This window comes from Caretta caretta, chromosome 5 (assembly GCF_965140235.1).
Source record: "Caretta caretta isolate rCarCar2 chromosome 5, rCarCar1.hap1, whole genome shotgun sequence".
Classification (NCBI taxonomy): domain Eukaryota; kingdom Metazoa; phylum Chordata; order Testudines; family Cheloniidae; genus Caretta; species Caretta caretta.
In genome coordinates this window covers 45,244,496-45,262,359 of record NC_134210.1, presented here as the reverse complement: position 1 = coordinate 45,262,359, position 17,864 = coordinate 45,244,496, and the positions used below count along the sequence as shown (strand labels likewise).

General features: G+C 41.7%; 1 long non-coding RNA gene across 2 annotated transcripts in view; it reads left to right on the top strand.

Moving 5' to 3' along the window:
• LOC125636395 (uncharacterized) overlaps positions 1 to 17,864 on the top strand; it is a 35,661-nt gene that overhangs the window by 1,497 nt on the left and 16,300 nt on the right. Inside the window, exons 2-4 of one of the 2 annotated variants that reach the window (XR_012668437.1) lie at positions 11,642 to 11,736; positions 12,538 to 12,724; positions 14,362 to 14,460. This is a non-coding gene — a long non-coding RNA (uncharacterized LOC125636395). Of the gene's footprint in view, positions 1 to 11,641; positions 11,737 to 12,537; positions 12,725 to 14,361; positions 14,548 to 17,864 lie in introns of those variants that run through there. The other variant, XR_007356572.2, reaches the window with a different exon arrangement.

The following is a 17,864-nucleotide window of genomic DNA, read 5'->3' as shown; positions in this document are numbered from 1 at the left end:
GCCCAATCCAGTGCCTGCTTTCTGCCAATTTTTAATTCCAATTTGGGTTTTTTGGTGTTCATTATATCAAAATTTAACAGCTCCTAGTGCACCAAAAAAAATCCTGATCCTGTTGTAAACTGGCACACTAGCACCATAAAGATATATATCCAATCCTTAGATCCAGCTACTTTTACAAATCCAAAATCTCCACATTCTACCAGGTAAATACAGAAGTGCAGCACCTTCTCCAGTTTTACTGCAAAAAATGTAAATCTCATGCACTCCTGCTAAGTAACACTGCAAAGACACACCAGCACCTAGAGTTTTCCAGATCCTACTATTTTTGGCCCACTCCTCCAACTGTATTGTCAAAATAGATAACACATGTTGCTGCTGCTACTAGACCGGAAATTGCCAGACTCTGTTAGAGCCTGGTGCTAGTTTAATGTAAAATCCTTTATCTGGCACCTGAATCTTTGTAGATTCAGCAGATTTTTGTACCTAAATTTCTAAATACTAATGCATAAATAGAAATCAAGGGCAGCTGATCCTTGGCAAAGTTAGTACAGTGAGGCAGTTATATCAAAGAGTCTCAATCTGTGGTCTGTGGTGTGCTTTCCATCAGATTAGGCAACCAAGAATTCTTTAAATATTTTCCTCATAAGCAATCTAGTTAGCACAGGGACACTATGCAATCATGAATGAGAGGGGAGGTATCCATGAGACACTCAAATTGTCTACCTGTACGTAAAAGTCTGATTAGCCCCGAGTTATACCGTTGGGGTACATAGGACACTGCCTCACTCAGAAAAATGACAAAACAAAAACAAATAAAACAAGAATAAAATAAAATTATGTTCAGAGCTTTTCCTTTATCAGACAAGCTCTTCCTCATATAGGATAGCTGCATGACAACAACTACAGTACATCCAACTGAGCATATTTCAGCAGGGAACTCTAAAGCTGTAGCATGATTTTATTGAACGACTTGGCATTGAATGACTGACATTTTCAAAAAGTGATCTTAATTGATAAGTGTGAGTAGATATGATGAGTTAGAATGCCTTACCTAGCATTTTGACCTACAGCAGTAACTGGACACAGGTAAAGAGGACTTCTTACAAAGCAAGAGGAGGCTGACACATTACACAGCAAGGGAAATCTTCTCCAAAGGAAAATAAGTACAAAAAAAAAATAGTGTGAATCATTCATATCAGCAGCATGGAGGTGTCAGGTGGATTTCATCACAAGGGAGGAAACAGCAGTTTCCTTAGTTTCACATTTCCCACTCCCTCCCTCGCAATTAAGAGTACAGGGTAGGCATTCATCTATGAAAACTTTAGAATCAGTGGTGTAATTTGCTATTAGCAATGTTCAAAGTATGCATAATTGAAGTTAGCATATAATACTCTCAAACTGTGGCTGTCTTTTTCATATCTCATTTGTTTTTGTGCTTTTTATGTGACTTTAGAAATGTAGATTTGCTTTTTATGTGACTTTAGAAATAAAACTATTTGTAATGGACCCCACTGGCAATGGGTGTTCTGGGAGGAATAAAGCTGTATATCACTCCTTTCTTCCACACAGTAATAGTTTAGGATTAAACAGACCAGGACTAAAAAATAGGCCAATTATTACAAATATAATCCTTGTTGTTGAGGGGATAAAAACATGTTTGTATTATTAACCCATAATGTGACACATTTTGCTTGTGGCAACATAATTCAAGGGTAAAGAAATTAACAAAAGCTCCAAGTTCTTATGAGAAATGCCATGCATCCACCAGTTCTGTTCTCTCAACCAGGAGTTCTGAAACTGGTGAAAATGCTATAGAATTTACTGATGTCCAAAGTGAGATGTTTAAAGATTCCAGAGATGGCTCAGTCTGTCTCTACCATTCAACTTGTTCACATTTTTGGCCATCATGAAATACAACATTGTTTTCCCAGCACACAGGACCAAAAACAGAAGTTCCCAAGTCTGGACAAAATAAATAATAAAACCCACCAACCAAATCCTGAGGGAAACAACTGCATATTGTCTTGAGAACCAGAGCTGTGAGCAGATTCAGAGCAGAGAGACTGAGCCATCTGGGCACCCAACATTAGTGGGTACTTTTGACCTTAATCTCCCTCTGCCTCATTTCCCCACCTGTAAAATGGGGACAATACTGACATATCAGAAGACTGTTATGATACAAATTGATGTTTGTGAAGCACTCAGATACTGTAGTGGTAAGAGCCAGAGAAAAGCCCATGAGGAAATCAGTTGGTGTATTCTGAACAAGGTTTGAATAGTGTGCAGTAAGTAAACCATGGGGCACAACATTGAACAATGAGGAGAAAACAAAATATTGAATAACTGCTCATTAAATGAACACTGTCTATGCTGTGCGTTGAATAAGGCAGGGGTCCTGTGGGAAAAATATTATATAATTAAGAACTGTATCATAATGCATATGCACAAGGCATCTGAATTAGGATTGCACAGGTAACCTTAATTCTAGTTCTTGAGTGCTTGATTTTTGCAACCTTAGTAATGTTATTTTAACTTGTTTTTGTGCAAGCCAGGATCTGAATGAGCTCTCCCCTTCAGGTCCAATTGAAGAAATGTTTAGTTATGAAAAACAGGGGGAAGTGGCCTTTAATTTGAAACATAAATCTTCAGAAGTAATCTGTACACAAGGTTTCAGTTAATTTAATGTAGGAAGTTTGAAGCACACCTCCCAACAGTCCCAGGTTTTGCAGGACTGTCCTGTTTTAACCCCCAAACCCTTCTGTTCTGGGTGAAGCAGCTCCTGTCCCATAGAGCTGGCTGGGCTTGGCTCTCAATTCTGGGCATTGAGTCCTGGCCCCTAGGAAATAGGGTTGCACCACGACTCAAGTTGGGCCCGTCCACCCCTCCATAAATGGAGATGGAGGGGTGGAGAGGCTATATGTGAGAGTGGCGCAGGCAGCACCTGACAACCCCTCAGGCCTCCTGCTCCTTGGGGCAGCACCTGGCCTGCTTTAGCCACTTCAGATATTGTGAAGTATGTCATCGTGTCTGCATTATTCGGTTAAGAAAATTCAGGACCAGAAAAGGAACACCTCATGTGACCAGATTCTCAACACAATATTAATAAGTAGGAAGGAACACAAGCCAAAACAGGGAAAAACAACAGGTTAAAGAATATTTAGATGAGTTAGATCAGTGGTTCTCAGCCAGGGGTATGTGTACCCCTGGGGGTACATAGAGGTCTTCCATGGGGTACTCAATTCATCTAGATCAGTGTTTCTCAACCTGGGCGTTGCGACCCCCATGGGGGGGGGTGTCACAGGATACGTTTAGGGTGGGTCACAAGTGCAGGGCCAGCATTACAAGGTGGCTCACAGGGGGCCCTGTGGAGTTAAGTTATATGCTTCAGAACTGGGTGGTGGGACTCAGGCTTCAGATAAAGGCTCACATGTGAAAAACAGGCTCAGGTATCACACTGAAATTAAGTACAATATTTATACTGCAATCGATTTATTTTATAATTATATGGTAAAAATGAGAACTTAAGTAGTTCTTCAGCAATAGGGTGCTGTGACACTTTTGTATTTTTAGGTCTGATTTTGTAAGCAAGTACTTTTTAAATGAGGTGAAACTTTGGGTACACAAGACAAATCAGATCAGTGAAAGGTAATCTGTAAAGGTTGAGAACCACTGAGCTATATGTATTCAAGTTGGCAGGGCCTGATGAAATTCATCCTAGGGTACTTAAGGAAGTAACTGAAGCAATCCCATAACCATTACTGATTATTTTTGAGAACACATAGAGGAATGGTGAGGTCCCAGAGGAGAGAAAGGCAAACATAGTATTTATCTTTAAATACAGGAACAAAGACGACCCAGGGAATTATAGAGCAATCAGTTTAACTTCAACATCTGGAAAGATACTGGAACTAATTATTAAACAATCAATTTGTGAACACCTAGAGAATAATAGCGTTATAAAGGAATGGCCAACAAGGATGTCAAGAACAAATCATACCAAACCAGCCTAATTTCCTTCTTTGACAGGGTTACTAGCCTAGTGGATAGGGGAGAAGCAGTACACATGATATATCTTGATTTTAGTAAGACTTTTGACACAGTCCTTCCTACAGGGGCCACTGATGGATCCACAGAATACCAGAGGTCTTGGTACTTCTGGAACAGCATGGGCCTGCCCCACCTGTGTGACCTCACATGCAAGACACCAGTGGGAACAAGATAGCACGCTTTTCAAAATGGTGTCCTCCATGCGGCATGACCTTGCATGCACCATGTATGTGAGGTCACACCAGTGGGAGCAAAGTAGCATGCTCTGATATCAAACAAAACCAAGTCCAGGACAGGACAGGGACAAACATTACCAAAAACAGATTGTCCAGCTTCAGTTTGGATAAATGTTTTGCCTATTCCCCAGGGCCAGCTCTAGGTTTTTTGCCACCCAAAGCAAAAAAAATTTTTGGGTGCCCCCACTTTCACAAGTTTGCACTTTGCAATTTTTTTTTGGACTGTTTAAGAAATGAAAACAGAGTTTGTAGTTAGTGAAATAAAACAATTTCCTACTGGTGTACTCATTTAATTTTAACAAAAATCACAATTACAAACAATTTGGGTTCACTATACACTGTAATGAAAAACGTTAGTGTCTTCTGGTGCGCCCAGTTTCTCATAAATTAAAAGAATTTATCTGAACTGAATTTTTCTGGTTTTTATACTTGCATAGTCTTTTAATAATTCAGTGAAATCTAAATTTTTTGCAATGGTACTTTCAATTGAAATTAATGCAAGTCCTGACAAACGATTTTGAGACATGGTGGACCTCAAATAACTTTTTAGTAATTTCAGTTTTGGGAAACTGCACTCACCAGAAGACACTGATACTGGTAATGTTAAAAGAATGCATAATACTATAGCAGTGTTTGGAGTGAGGTGCTCAGGACTGTACATCCTGCCTCTGGCCCCACAGCCCGATCTCAGACCTGGCCCCACAACTGCAGAGGGGACAGTAACCGACAGAGTGGCTGCAGGGCGGGTCAGCTGTGGGCAGTGGGGCGGACCAGGGGTGCCCGCCCAGCACCGGGCCGCCCAGGGCAGTGGGTCCCTTACTGGCCCTGGGTCCTGCTCTGACCCTGGGGTCCGCTCCCCTCGGCTCCAGCTCCTGCGCCACTTGTGACATGTGTGGCTGGGGCAGGCGGGGGGGAGGAGCCACATCACGCTGCTCCCCCAGCAGCAGGGGGCTAGGATAGGGACTTCCCCCGGGCTGGGACCCCCATGCTGAACCCGCTGCCCCGTCCCACGCAGAGGCTTATTGGCTGACTGAGAAGGGCGGGGGGGGGGGGGAATAAAAAGAATGGCCGGAATGCTGCCCCTGGAAATGTGCCGCCCCAAGCATATGCTTGCTTTGCTGGTGCCTAGAGCTGGTCCTGCTATTCCCACATGACATTCTCATAAGTGAACTAGGGAAATGTGGTCTAGATAAAATTACTATAAAGTGGGTGCACAACTATTGAAAGATTGTCCTCAAAGACTAATTTACCAACAGTTCACTGTCAAACTATGAGGGTGCATCTAGTGAGGTCACACAGGGGTCAGTCTTGGGTCCAGTACTATTCAATATTTTCATTAATGACTTAGATAATAGAGTGAAGAGTATGCTTATAAAATTTTCAGATGACAGCTAGGTGGGACGGATTGCAAGCACTTTGGAGGACAGGATTAGAATTCAAAACAACCGTGCCAAATTAGATAATTGGTCTGAATTCAAAAAGATTAAATTCAATAGAGACAAGTGCAAAGAACTTCATTTAGGAAGGAAAAAAATATCAACGAAGTTGTGAATAATTGGCTAGGTGGTAGTACTGCTGAGAAGGATCTGGGGACTACAGTGGATCACAAATTGAATGAGTCAACAATGTGATGCAGTTACCAAACTGGTTACTATTCTGAGGTGTATTAACCGGACTATTGTATGTAAGACAGTAGGTAATTGTGCCACTCTACTTCGCACTGGTTAGGCCTCAGCTGGAGTACTATGTCCAATTCTGGAACACACACTTCAGGAACGATGTGGACAAACTGGAGAGAGTCCAGAGGAGAGCAACAAAAATGATAAAAGGTTTCGAAAACCTGAGCTGTGAGGAAAAGTTAAAAAAACTGGACATATTTAGTTTTGAGAAAAGAAGCCTGAGGGGGTGGGGGGTCTTGATAGTAGTCTACTAATATGTTAAAGGCAGTTATAAAGAGGATGGTGATCAACTGTTCTCCATGTCCAGTGAACGTAGGACAAGAAGTAAGGGGCTTAATCTGCAGCAAGGGAGATTTAGGTTAACTATTAGGAAACACTTTATAAGCATAGTCAAGCACTAGAACAGGCTTCCGAGAGACGTTGTGGAATTGGAATTAATAATATTTGAAATTATTAATATGGGAAACTACCAAACACCAATTGGATTTAATAAAGGAATTGATGATTAAAAGGCCAAATGGTATTTATACAATTGTTCTAAACATTCCTAAAGAACCTAAAAAATAAGCAATTTACAACAGCTAAACAGTAACAAAACTTTTATAAGCATTCGATCAAGATACTTACAAATGGGCTAAACCCATAGGTGCTTAGATCCATATTGGTTGGCTCCAGCATGGTCAGGCAGGTATTAGCAGTGAGCCCTTTCAGAGTTTACTTTTTATTCTCTTTAACAAACAAGTGATGTCATTGCCATTTACTGATTTCAGCTAAAAACCAATTGGAGACTATTCACCCTTATTTCCCGTCTTAATCCATATAAGATTTACAATCTCCTTTCTTCCCAAGGCCTTTCCTCCCCTTCTTCTTGCTGTCCAACAGTTCTCCCATTGCACCTACGTTCACATAGGCTTTAGCACTGGTATGTGGTTTGGGGAAGGGCCATGTTGGCTCATTTTAGGATAGATTCTCTTTCTTTTATTTAAAATCATCTGCAGTCATCCCTATTGGTCAGAGGCCTTATTTTTAGGATTAAATTATTATTATTATCATCATCATCTTTTAAATCTATGATCAAATCTCTAGAGGAAAAGTGATGGTGTTTCCTCCAAACCAGATAGTATAATACAAGTTTTACCTCAACTAATTCTTTTTTGCCCTCAACCAGTAATAATGAGAGGTAGACTGATTGCATGGTCACTTATATCCTCTCCAACTGCTGGTTAGGCCCTGATCCTGCAAACAGTTACACACATATTTAACTTTACTAACGTGAATAGTAGACTACTCATGGCTGTAAAGTTAAGCATGTGCATAAGTGTTCGTAGAGTTGTGGGGGGACTTAGTTATTTTGTGCGAGAATAGTATACCATTTTATTACCTCATCTCCAAAAGCAGGCAAATAAAATTCTCATTCCCTCTTCTAATTTTTCTAAATCATTGACTCTTTGCTGTCCTAAACAGAAGGATAATAATTGAACAACTAGCCAATCCAAGGGTGGTGGTTCAAGAAAATGACCTATGATGATAGTTGTCAAGATTTTTTCAAAACATGCATAAAAACAAACAAACACCCCATATTCTTCCCCACCTGCATCTCACAAGATGGTTATTTAATTGTATGCTAGGATACTATTATTTTCCATATTCGCATTTTTAATCCAAAAGTAATTCAAATACTTGATAACCGATTACATTCTATACAAGGAAGAGATAAAATGCATATTTTCATTATTGTATTGTATACATTTGTAAGGCACCTCTCACTAAAGTTTTGGAACTCCCTTTATATAAACAAAGGATCTAATAAAGCATTTTCCATAAAATAAAGGAACATATACCCAGTGTCTTCCACAGCAATCAGTTCCCTCAAGGACAATAAGGTCATAGCTTATAAAAGTAACATCTACATTTGTGGAAGGGCAGGAACAACAGAGTAAAAAGGTTAGTTTTGCCACAAGAAGTGACCCAGTATGGGGAAATTGACACTGAGTGAACAGGATTTATTATTTAATAAATACTGGGCACAGTGTTCTTGCCAGCTCAACAGCCAGCAGCGCCCACTCCCCTCTGTTTACTTAACCTTATTGTGTCACGAATAACAAAGCATCATGCTGAGCAGTCCCATCCACAGCTCAGAAGTGCACTTTCACAATCCTTATCTACATTCCTGCAGGATTGAGACCTTAATAGGTTGGAAGTGAAGGAGAGAGTACAGAGATCTTACTCGGTTTTGCTCAATAATGAGCAAATTAAAAAGTACTTGAAAATACTTGCACTGAAATGTTAAAAAATAATTAAAAGCCACATAAGAAAAATATATCTGTGAACTTAAAAATTACAAATAAATACATTGTGAAGGTAACCTGAAAGGCTCTTTATCTGCCCTGATAAATGCAAGCCTCTCAGGTCTCTCCTCCAATAATTGATGGCATCGCCGATAAGGACAACATATTCCTTACACTTTTATGTCTTAGTGTATAAGGGAAGACAAAACTAGAGGACCAGATCCCTGTCTTGCTGTGCAAGTGAATAACTGCACTTAAACTATAATGGCAATGCAACTGGGGTATGCCACGTAAGAGGTTCGTATGGCGCTCTCATATGTGCTGCTGATTTGCTTGTAGAATGGCAACACAAGTTGACACATCCAGGGAGCACTGAGGGAGTCAGACCAAGATGTTCTGGCACAGTTGAGAAATGGCAATCCAGGACCGGATGTATGCCTAGGGAGAGCTGGCTCCTTAGCTACTGGTGTAAGAAGTCCAGGATGGGGTTTCTTTTCCCCTGGAATACAATGGAAAGAAAGGGAAGTGGGTTCAAACATCTCTAGCAGACAAAGAAACAAAAAAAAAATAGTTTAAACTTGAAAACAGAGGGAAGACAAGGTAACAACACCTTGCAAATAATAGTCATCTTATGAGAGAATATTGTTACAAACTGTAACTGGAGAGAGGCAGCCTCCTCTGGCTCAGTGTGACTGCTGCTGCTTTGCCTCCAGCCTGACTACCTTCTCGGCTGTTTCTTTAGCCCCTCTGGTTCTAGCTGCTGCTCTGCCTTCAGCTCAGCTCTGCCTTCTCTGTTCCTGGGCTGCAGTTCTCTCTCCCACCCAGCTCTGGCTGCTGCTCTCTCCTTAGCTCTGCCCACTCTGGCTCAGGCAGCCCCATCTCACAGGGAGAATGGGCCCCTGGGCTTTTGACTCCCTTCTTGGCCTACCTTCCCTGTCAATCTGGCTGACTTAGAGCCTTGTCCTCTCAGTATTGCCAACCCCTAATATTCAAAAATTATGAGTCAGGCTCACCACAAATCATGAGATTCTGTAGTAATAATAGATTTGATGTTCTTTTTATTTGCTTTCTGCTTTTTTAACCTTTGGGGTGTACTGGGGTCAGATTTTGAAGCCTTCTTCACAGCCATAAGGACTAGAAACTTACTTTTTCCTTTAAGAATGAAGGCTGAAATCATCACATATCCACTTGACTCAAGGAGCTGGGACTTTAAGAAAAATAACCATCATGAGACTCATGACAAAATCACAAGTTGGTAACATTGCCCTCTCCCCTTGGCAGCACCAGTTTCAGGATCCTGACTTCTCTTTGGCCCTTTCCATTTTTTCTAATAGTGGAAGAGGGACAACCAATAAATAAATATCACCAAGTTTCAGTAAGGGGCAAACAGCCCCCTTACATAGGTGCAGGCCTCTCCCCTTTCTCTGCTTCCTAAATACCAATATCTGGCTCACTCACTAAGCACTGCCTCATGTGACTACCACAGCATAAATAAACAAGGGAGGATGGTGGGATAAGACAATAAACAGGTGTAACTGCTGAGATAATATTATATATAACTATCATACTCCCCTTTTTTTTGCATCTCAGTTTGCCTCTATCACAAGGAAGTATTCCCTCACCATGAATTCCTTACCGCAAACTGTCCTTATAAACTCCTGCAGAAGTTCAACACCACATGCTTTATTGACAATATGCTATACAGATACTTGTTCCCTACAACATAAGGCTCTTACCTTCTCCCAACACACAAGGAGAAAGAGAAAAGATTACAATAAGATCCTGGACTTCTCCAGCCCCTCTTTCCAGATTTCTTCTTCCTATCTCTCTTTTAACTGTCCCCAGCTGACAAGCTGAATCACCTTGTTAGTTGTTTACTCATACAATCGTTAACCAATTATCTCTTCAATTTGGCCCACATGGGGAAGCTTGCAAAGTGTGGAGAGTCAGCCTGAGGTTACTCACACTCTGTCACAGCCTCTGTGCTGAAGCACAAGCCAGGGTTTGGTGTTTTCAAGACTTCAGAACATATAAAATGGAGTTAAAACTCAGAGCTATAGTGTGCAAACCCCTGAACATAGGTGTTAATAACAGCTGTCAATCAGCTTCAAAGAGAGCATACTATGCAATTTCTTAGTGAACAAACATTTAACACATACACAAATGTTTCCAAACAGTATTTGGAATACTTCTGAATAACCTCTTAAACAAGACTATTTAGCAGTAAACTTATTAGTGTTCTTTGTACAGACTTCCCCACTTGTTGCAGTTGCGTATACTTCTGGGCAAGGTTTCAAAAGACCATATATAATTTTATATTTTGGTACACTCATAGAGAGACATTCTCACAGAGAGGATTTCTCAGTCCCTATAGCATGGCCTCAAAATGTGTGTGTGTGTCACCTAGATTCTTCAGAGCCTAAGGAGAACAGAAGCCTCTAAGGTCCCACCCAAATACTTCAGAATATCCTCAGCAAAACAGCAGTCCTAAGAGCCTAGCAGCCAGCAGCAAATTTCAATGCCTGAACTAATAGTTGACTGTCTCCATCTTCTAGCAAAACAGAGAATCTATACCCAAAATGGTACAGGTATTGGGACGCAGCCTTCATAGCAGACAGATCCCTTAGCTATGCATTGATCAGCCATTGATTCTCTAGGGCTCTCTCCAACCCCCATATTTATAACCTTTCCCACCTGACCTCTGACTCAGTTCTCCGAGGGTGAATGTGTGGACCTGACAGACTGCTTGCCTTTAATGGAAAATTTCTGTACAGCTTTAAAAAGAGCTATTGAGCATGTCTAGTAACTATCACATACCTTCCTCCTCGAGATGTTTCTGGGCCTTTCTAAGTTGCCATGACCTGATCTCTGCATGTATGCACAGACACAGATGATTCAACTAAAACCCATGTCTCCTCCCCACTGCTTCTCTCCATTTCTTTGGACTTATAAATTAATATAATAAAATAATAATAATAATTCTGCAGTATAAGTATGTGAGTTACACAAGCATGGGGGATGACATCTTTGCTTTCAAGAATTGTGAGGAGGCAGAGATCTCAGGTGGAAAATATGAGCTTTATTAGGGAGACTGGTTGACTAGGGAGACTGGGGTACAGAGACAATGGAACTTTCAGATAATAGGACAGGCTAATAAGCAGGCAAAAGAAGACAGAACTTTTACGTGATGAACTGGACCAGTTGCTGTTAGGTGGGAAAGAAGATGTGCCTGCGAGAATGGGTGTGGTGGGGCCAGCGGACAAACAGGGATCGCTGGGCCAGCGAGGGAAGGGATATCACAGGCTTCCTAGTTCTTCTGTTAGCTCTATGATAGCCATGAGGTTTGAAGTTATTAAATAATCTTCTTTCAATTTCTGCATGTGGGATGCAGTCTCAGGATGGTCATTCCAGCCATCCCCAGGCAACTGAATGAAGTCCTGTAATGGTCCCTGCAGTACAGCCTGGAAAAAAATCACCAAAGGAAAGGTAATCATTATTAGCAGAATAAAATCAAAGTGAATAGAGATCTCTTTTTGATGGTATGCTCTTAATGTAGTAGCATAAACAGGGATATTCCGTATTAATGTGCACATCTGTAGAACATTGTGTAATGCTCCTTTAAAGGGTGAAGGGATGGAATATTAAAATCAGAAGGTTCTGTGGCAGTTGGGAGTGACAGTAGGTCTTTGGCAGATGGATTTATACTGTCAGTTCTTAGTACTGTTACTATATGGGGTTCCTGAGACCTTGCCCTTGAGGCAAGGGATTAATTGGGAAAATATCAGGCTATCCCCCTGAGGCAATTTGCCTTGAGGAGGAGAAAAATATTAGAGGGCTCTTGTTTCCTGACAGGAAACAGTGGGGCTCCCTGGTGGTTCTTCATAGGAAAGAAAACAGCAGAAAAGAGAGTCAGAATAAAGAGTATATAGCTACAGATTTTTCAAGCAATGGAAAAGTGGCTGCTAACGGTCAAGCACTAGGTCAGGGTTCACAGGAAACTCTGCCCGTTAAAACAAACAAACTTGTAAATATATAGGGGCAGATTCACCTTCCCCAGATCCCAATAGAAGGGCTAGGAAATATTACAGTCCCTGAACTTGTGGGAAACCTGGTAAGGGGGGCAGCGCAAGCTAGTGGCCATTTATGTTTGAACTTTATTATTGCAATGCTCGTGAAAACAGGCTTTCTTTTTCCCACGTATCACTTTCAGAAGATGTTGGTGATAGTTTCAAGGGTGTTTTGCAGATCAGTGGTTGATGGGTCTGCATTCATTCTTCCTTTTGCTAGGAGTCATGCGGATATTCTTTACGGCCTGAAGAGATGTAGCACAGAAGAGAGAGGTCCACTAGAGCAAACCTTAGTAAAAAGACATTAAGCCTTTGGTTATCATGCTTGATTCTTTTGGGTCTATCCAGAGTGGACAAACGGGCCTGAAAGGGAGTACTTTTGGACAACAGTGTGCAAGTTTTGGAAGGTAATGAAAAATATTAATCTGTTTAGCTTTTATGAATGTCATGTTCTGGGTACAATCCAAAGCAGTCAGGGATTGTGTCACTGTCTACCCTCTAACCCTGAGTACCTCACAATGCTTTGCTGTTATAGCTCCCAACCTATGCCACCCACAACCAGCCTACCTGCATACAAGTTGCATCCTATCTGTGTGCTAGACAGCCCTGGTTCACCAGCTCTAACCCCAGTGGCCTGTCTACAGCCTCGTGGCCCCACTCTGGCTTCCACGAGCCTTAGTTACTACTTGCAGTGACTCCAATGCATGCCCAAATTTTCTCAAAACCATGTGCCCTGAAATGTCCAGCCCTCTCCTGGTCAGTTCAAAGAAATAATATGGTGGGTGTGTGTTATATGTCCTTTCTGGGTATGTCTGCACTGCATGTTGGAGCATGCCTCCTAGCCTACGTCCACAGATTTGTGCTTGTGCGGCTTGCGCTAGCATGCTAAAAATAGCTGTATAGACAGTGCTTTGACATTGCAAACACAAGCTGGTGCTCAGGCTCTGACACACACCCACCCAGGCCTCAGAGCCTTGCTGCAACATCTCCAAAGCTATTTTTAGTATGTTAGTGTGAGTCTGTGACCTGGGCTGAGAGGCTCACTCCCAGATGCAGTGCATACATATGTGCTGTGTCCAAGCCACACGGGCTATAAGTCTGTGATACCACATGCACCAACTTTCCAAAGTGCTGGTGGGTGCTCAACCCCCGGCTCTGCCCCATGCCCTGCCTGCACTCCAACCCATCCCCCAAGGCCCTGCCCCACCTCTTCCCTCCCAGTTCTGCTCCCTCCCCCAAGCGCACCGCATCCTCGCTCCTCCCCTGTCTCCCCTGAGCCTCCTGAATGCCGCAAAACAGCTGATCACAGTGGGCAAGAGGTATGGGGGGGAGGGAGAGGTGCTGATTCATGAGGCCCTGCCGGGGGCAGGAGGAGCTGGGAGTGAGGTGGTGGGGAGCTCAGCACCCACCATTTTTTCCCAATGAGTGCTCCAGCCCCAGAGCACCCACGGAGTTGGTGCCTATGTGTGATACCTGTCACCTGAGAGCCGTGCTCAAGCAGTTAAGGGGCAAACTTTTTTTTTTAAACCTCTGGAGGTCACCAGTTCAATTCCCAGCATTGGCCAATAATTGGTGTGACAGTCTGTATCTCTATGTTCACCCCTTTTACAAGACTATGTTAAATTTTGTACAAAGCAGACTGTGTAACGTAGCATTTGAAAACTCATGATTAGCTGATCATTATTGTCCTGGTAAATTTGAGTGGCAACATTGTATGTAAAGATATAAGATTCCACTGTGATATTACTGGGACATGTTTCAACATGTTCTGGAGGGCAGTCACAAACAAGTTTCCCAGAGATGAAAGGCTAGCCAACACCTCAGCGAGGTGTCAATGGGATCAAAGGGACCATCACCTGATCAAGGAGAGAGGCTGTGGGCAAAAGATTTACATTTTGACAAAGAAGCAGCTTAAGGTTCCTGGCCACACCGACTTTCTGTCTCCTGAACATCAGCTGGAGATGATTCTTGCAAAGAGAAAGGGCTATAAGAGGAGAGGGCACATGCCCCAAGTCATCTCTCCCTTGCTCTCTACCCATGGCAGCATCAACCCCTGAAGAACAAAGGAAGCAGCACTAGATGGAGGGCAGGAGAAGAGATCCTGACTAAAAGAGGTTCAGCCAGTAAGATTGCTGGAACACTGGTGAGAGAGACCTTTGCTTTGTATTCACTTAGCTTAAGTTGCACTTTACCTTTTATTTCTTTGTAACCAATTCTGACATAGGCCTCATTACTTGTAGTCAATTAAAATCTATCTTTGTGTATTTAATACATTAGTTGTGTTGTTTTATCTAAATGAGTGTGTTTGTACTGAAGTGTTTGGGAAACTCCATTTGGGATAAGAGGGCTTACGGATATAATTTTCTACAAATATATGGTGGACTTTATATGGGCTTGTATTGTCCAGGAGGGTGCTGGGCAGTACAAAATGCACATTGCTGGGGGGAAGCCTGGGACTGGGAGTTTGCTGGTGTTTGCCTGCAATATAATTCATGAGTGGTGGGCACTCATACCGTATAGCTGGAAGTGTGTGAGAGCAGGCTAGGAGTGGTTGCTCTCACAGCAAAGCAGGGTAAAGAGCACCCCAGGTAGGAAAATTGAGAGGACACAGTTGTCCATCAGTCCAGATTGTACCCTGGGTGATGTCACAATTGGCTGTCATACTTGGAGTTATCCAGCATAGGCATTTTTGAAGGCTGAGAACGTATGCTTAACACAGGAAGGGACTGGGTCCCAAAAGGAGAGTGCAAAAGGCAGAACTGCTAGCATAGCCACATTTTTGCTGCTGCAGCCAGTCCTGGCTGTATCCATTTCTAGAAGCCAATGAGAGGCTATGTTTTGGGGAGTGATGACATAGACTCCTTTGTTCGTGGAAGTTTGCTCCTGCTGAAAGGCTATGCCATCACCAGTTCATCATGGAGAACTGCTCTTTGTGTACTTACTTCCGTTAACTTTTAAATGGGGAGAAAATGTTAGACCAAAAAGTTATTGAGGTACATCACATCCTCTGAGATCCTGAAGGAGGTCTGGCATAGTCAGGAGCAGCTTCAACAGTACAGTTTTTCTGTGATTCCCAGCCAAGTGCTGCTCCCCTTTTCCTTGTTTCTGAATAACTATCTACTGAGGTAAAGCAAAGCTCCATAAAAGATCAGGATATCAAAAGTGTTAAAACAAAACAATATCCTACATGCACTGAATGTGCAACAATCAGCTATGCTGATCACTTGATATGAAAGCATGAGATCACTTAAGGTTTTGCAGCAGGATGCTAGTTTGATGAAGTTGGGGTACCTGTTCCTTTTGGGTGTCTACAACTGATGAAAGTAAAAGGCGAATGGGAGTAATTATGGAGTGAATTATTGTTGGGGGCAATATGAATGTGGAAATGAATGCAGGAATCTTTGCCCTTAATTTCTTGTTTCTGTGCTTTTAAGGTTTTGCACAGATGAGGGTTTGTCCTGCCACCACCTTAACTGTCACTAAACATAGTTTTTGTTTTCTAATTAACTATATATTCAGTAATCTTAAGAGTTCTAACCCTAATGGAAAAGGAGTACTTGTGGCACCTTAGAGACTAACAAATTGTTTAGTCTCTAAGGTGCCGTAAGTCCTCCTGTTCTTTTTGCGGATACAGACTAACACGGCTGCTCCTCTGAAACCTAATAGAAGAGGTATCTTTTTTCCTTCTTCCGCCAATACTAGTAAATGTTGATTTGCTCAGGAATACCAGAATTCTACAATTTTTGACTCGGAGTTAATTCTTCAACATACTTTATTCTCAGTCAACCCAGTAGCCTCTTTTTAAAATGCAGATTTTTTTTTTAAACCTTGAGAGATTTTAGTTGCAATTTGCATGTTATTAAGACTCCATGTTCTTTATTCTCATACCTAAGGATACCAGCATACTATCAAGGGCCCCAGGTTGCAGGATGGGGGTGAATCACAGTTATATGGAGCCTCTTTAACTTCAGAAGGCCTCTGAATGAGCTCAGGATTTCATCCACACAGAGTCCCTTGGAAGATCAGGGCCAAAGTTAGGAATTGTACCTTATTGCCTGGTACCTGGATTTTTCACCATTGAAACTGACTGTATTTTGTCTTGTTAGAAAGATTCTACATTGTTGTCTCTACAACCCCAGCAGCTTGAAGAGGACTGGCCCCTGGGGAGTCTTCAACTTGCAGATAGGCTAATTATCACTTTCAATCCTGTTTCTTTGTCCATTCTTGAGCTACAAGAAATTATCAAATTCCTATGAGGGGTTAGTTTAACACTTTTATAGTGGAAAGTAAGACTTGAGAGATTTAAGCTGTTTAAGCAGCAGAACTTGTTGCCCTTTTTTATAAATTGTTTGGAAGGCTGAAATTCCTAGAGTCAAATTTCAGATGACAGTACCTTATAAGATATTGGGCCAAATTCCCTGATTGCATAAATGATTGAAACACTACAGACGTCAATGGAACATATCTACTTATGTCAGCAGAGATTTTGACGCCTTGAATCTTTGCTAAAAGAGCCAGTGGATGGGATAGAGAGTCTCTTCCTAGCTAGATAATGTAGCTAAAGTCAAGCAACTATTTGAATTTGATCTCCTCTTCCCTTTTACTTTGAGGAGTAGTCATGTTCCAATCTTGCATTAAATTGTATGCTAACATAGTAATGACAATTTCTCATTTATGACGATGTAGGATATTTATGTGTATTGATATATTGCAGTAAGTGGTATGTAATAGAGTTAAATACAAGGCTTTATTACTGACCAACGTATATGGATTTCAAGATTTATAACTTTTCCCTTTGCTCTTTTCCTTCAAACTGTTGTTCATTGAGGAGGTTCACTGGATTTTTATCCCTTTGTAATTGGTGACTTTAGTCGAGGTTCAAATTATTTATTCAGTGTTAAATAACTGATGATTACTTTAATATATTTGCTAGTTTGTCAATAAATTAAAAAACTTATTTATGGATTTCTAAACAGGTTAATGCCAATGACAACTGCAAACGTAAAAACAGGTTGTTTTTTTTCCAGGCCTTCATTCCCATCTTTTAATTTTTGTACATCTAATATTATCCCTACAAATTTGCCAGAGGTACTACTAGTAGTTTGAGAACTGAAAATCACTAGATGATGTTCAAATCTGCTTTTTTACAAACATATTCTTTTCTTTTTTACTTATGCGCTTTTGGTGACAGTCTTCCAAACTTTTACTGAGTACTTACAGAATTTAAGGCATGCAGGTTCCCTGCCCTAAAATAGATTCTCACTGCCAGAAACTATGAACTTTCTAGAGGTGCCTATAAATAAATATCCCCTACAAAATTCACCAAAGGGTGCATCACTTCCTGCTTGCACTGAGATAGGTCCTCTTTTGCTAAATAATCTGCCCTGCAGTCTCCTATATACTTCAGGATCTCATCCAGAAGCGGTCAAAAAGTCTAAGTACTAGACCAGAGGTGGACAAACTACGGCCTGCAGGCCACATCCAGTCCGCGGGACCCTCCTGCCCGGCTCTTGAGCTCCTGGCCAGGGAGGCTAGCCTCTGGCCCCT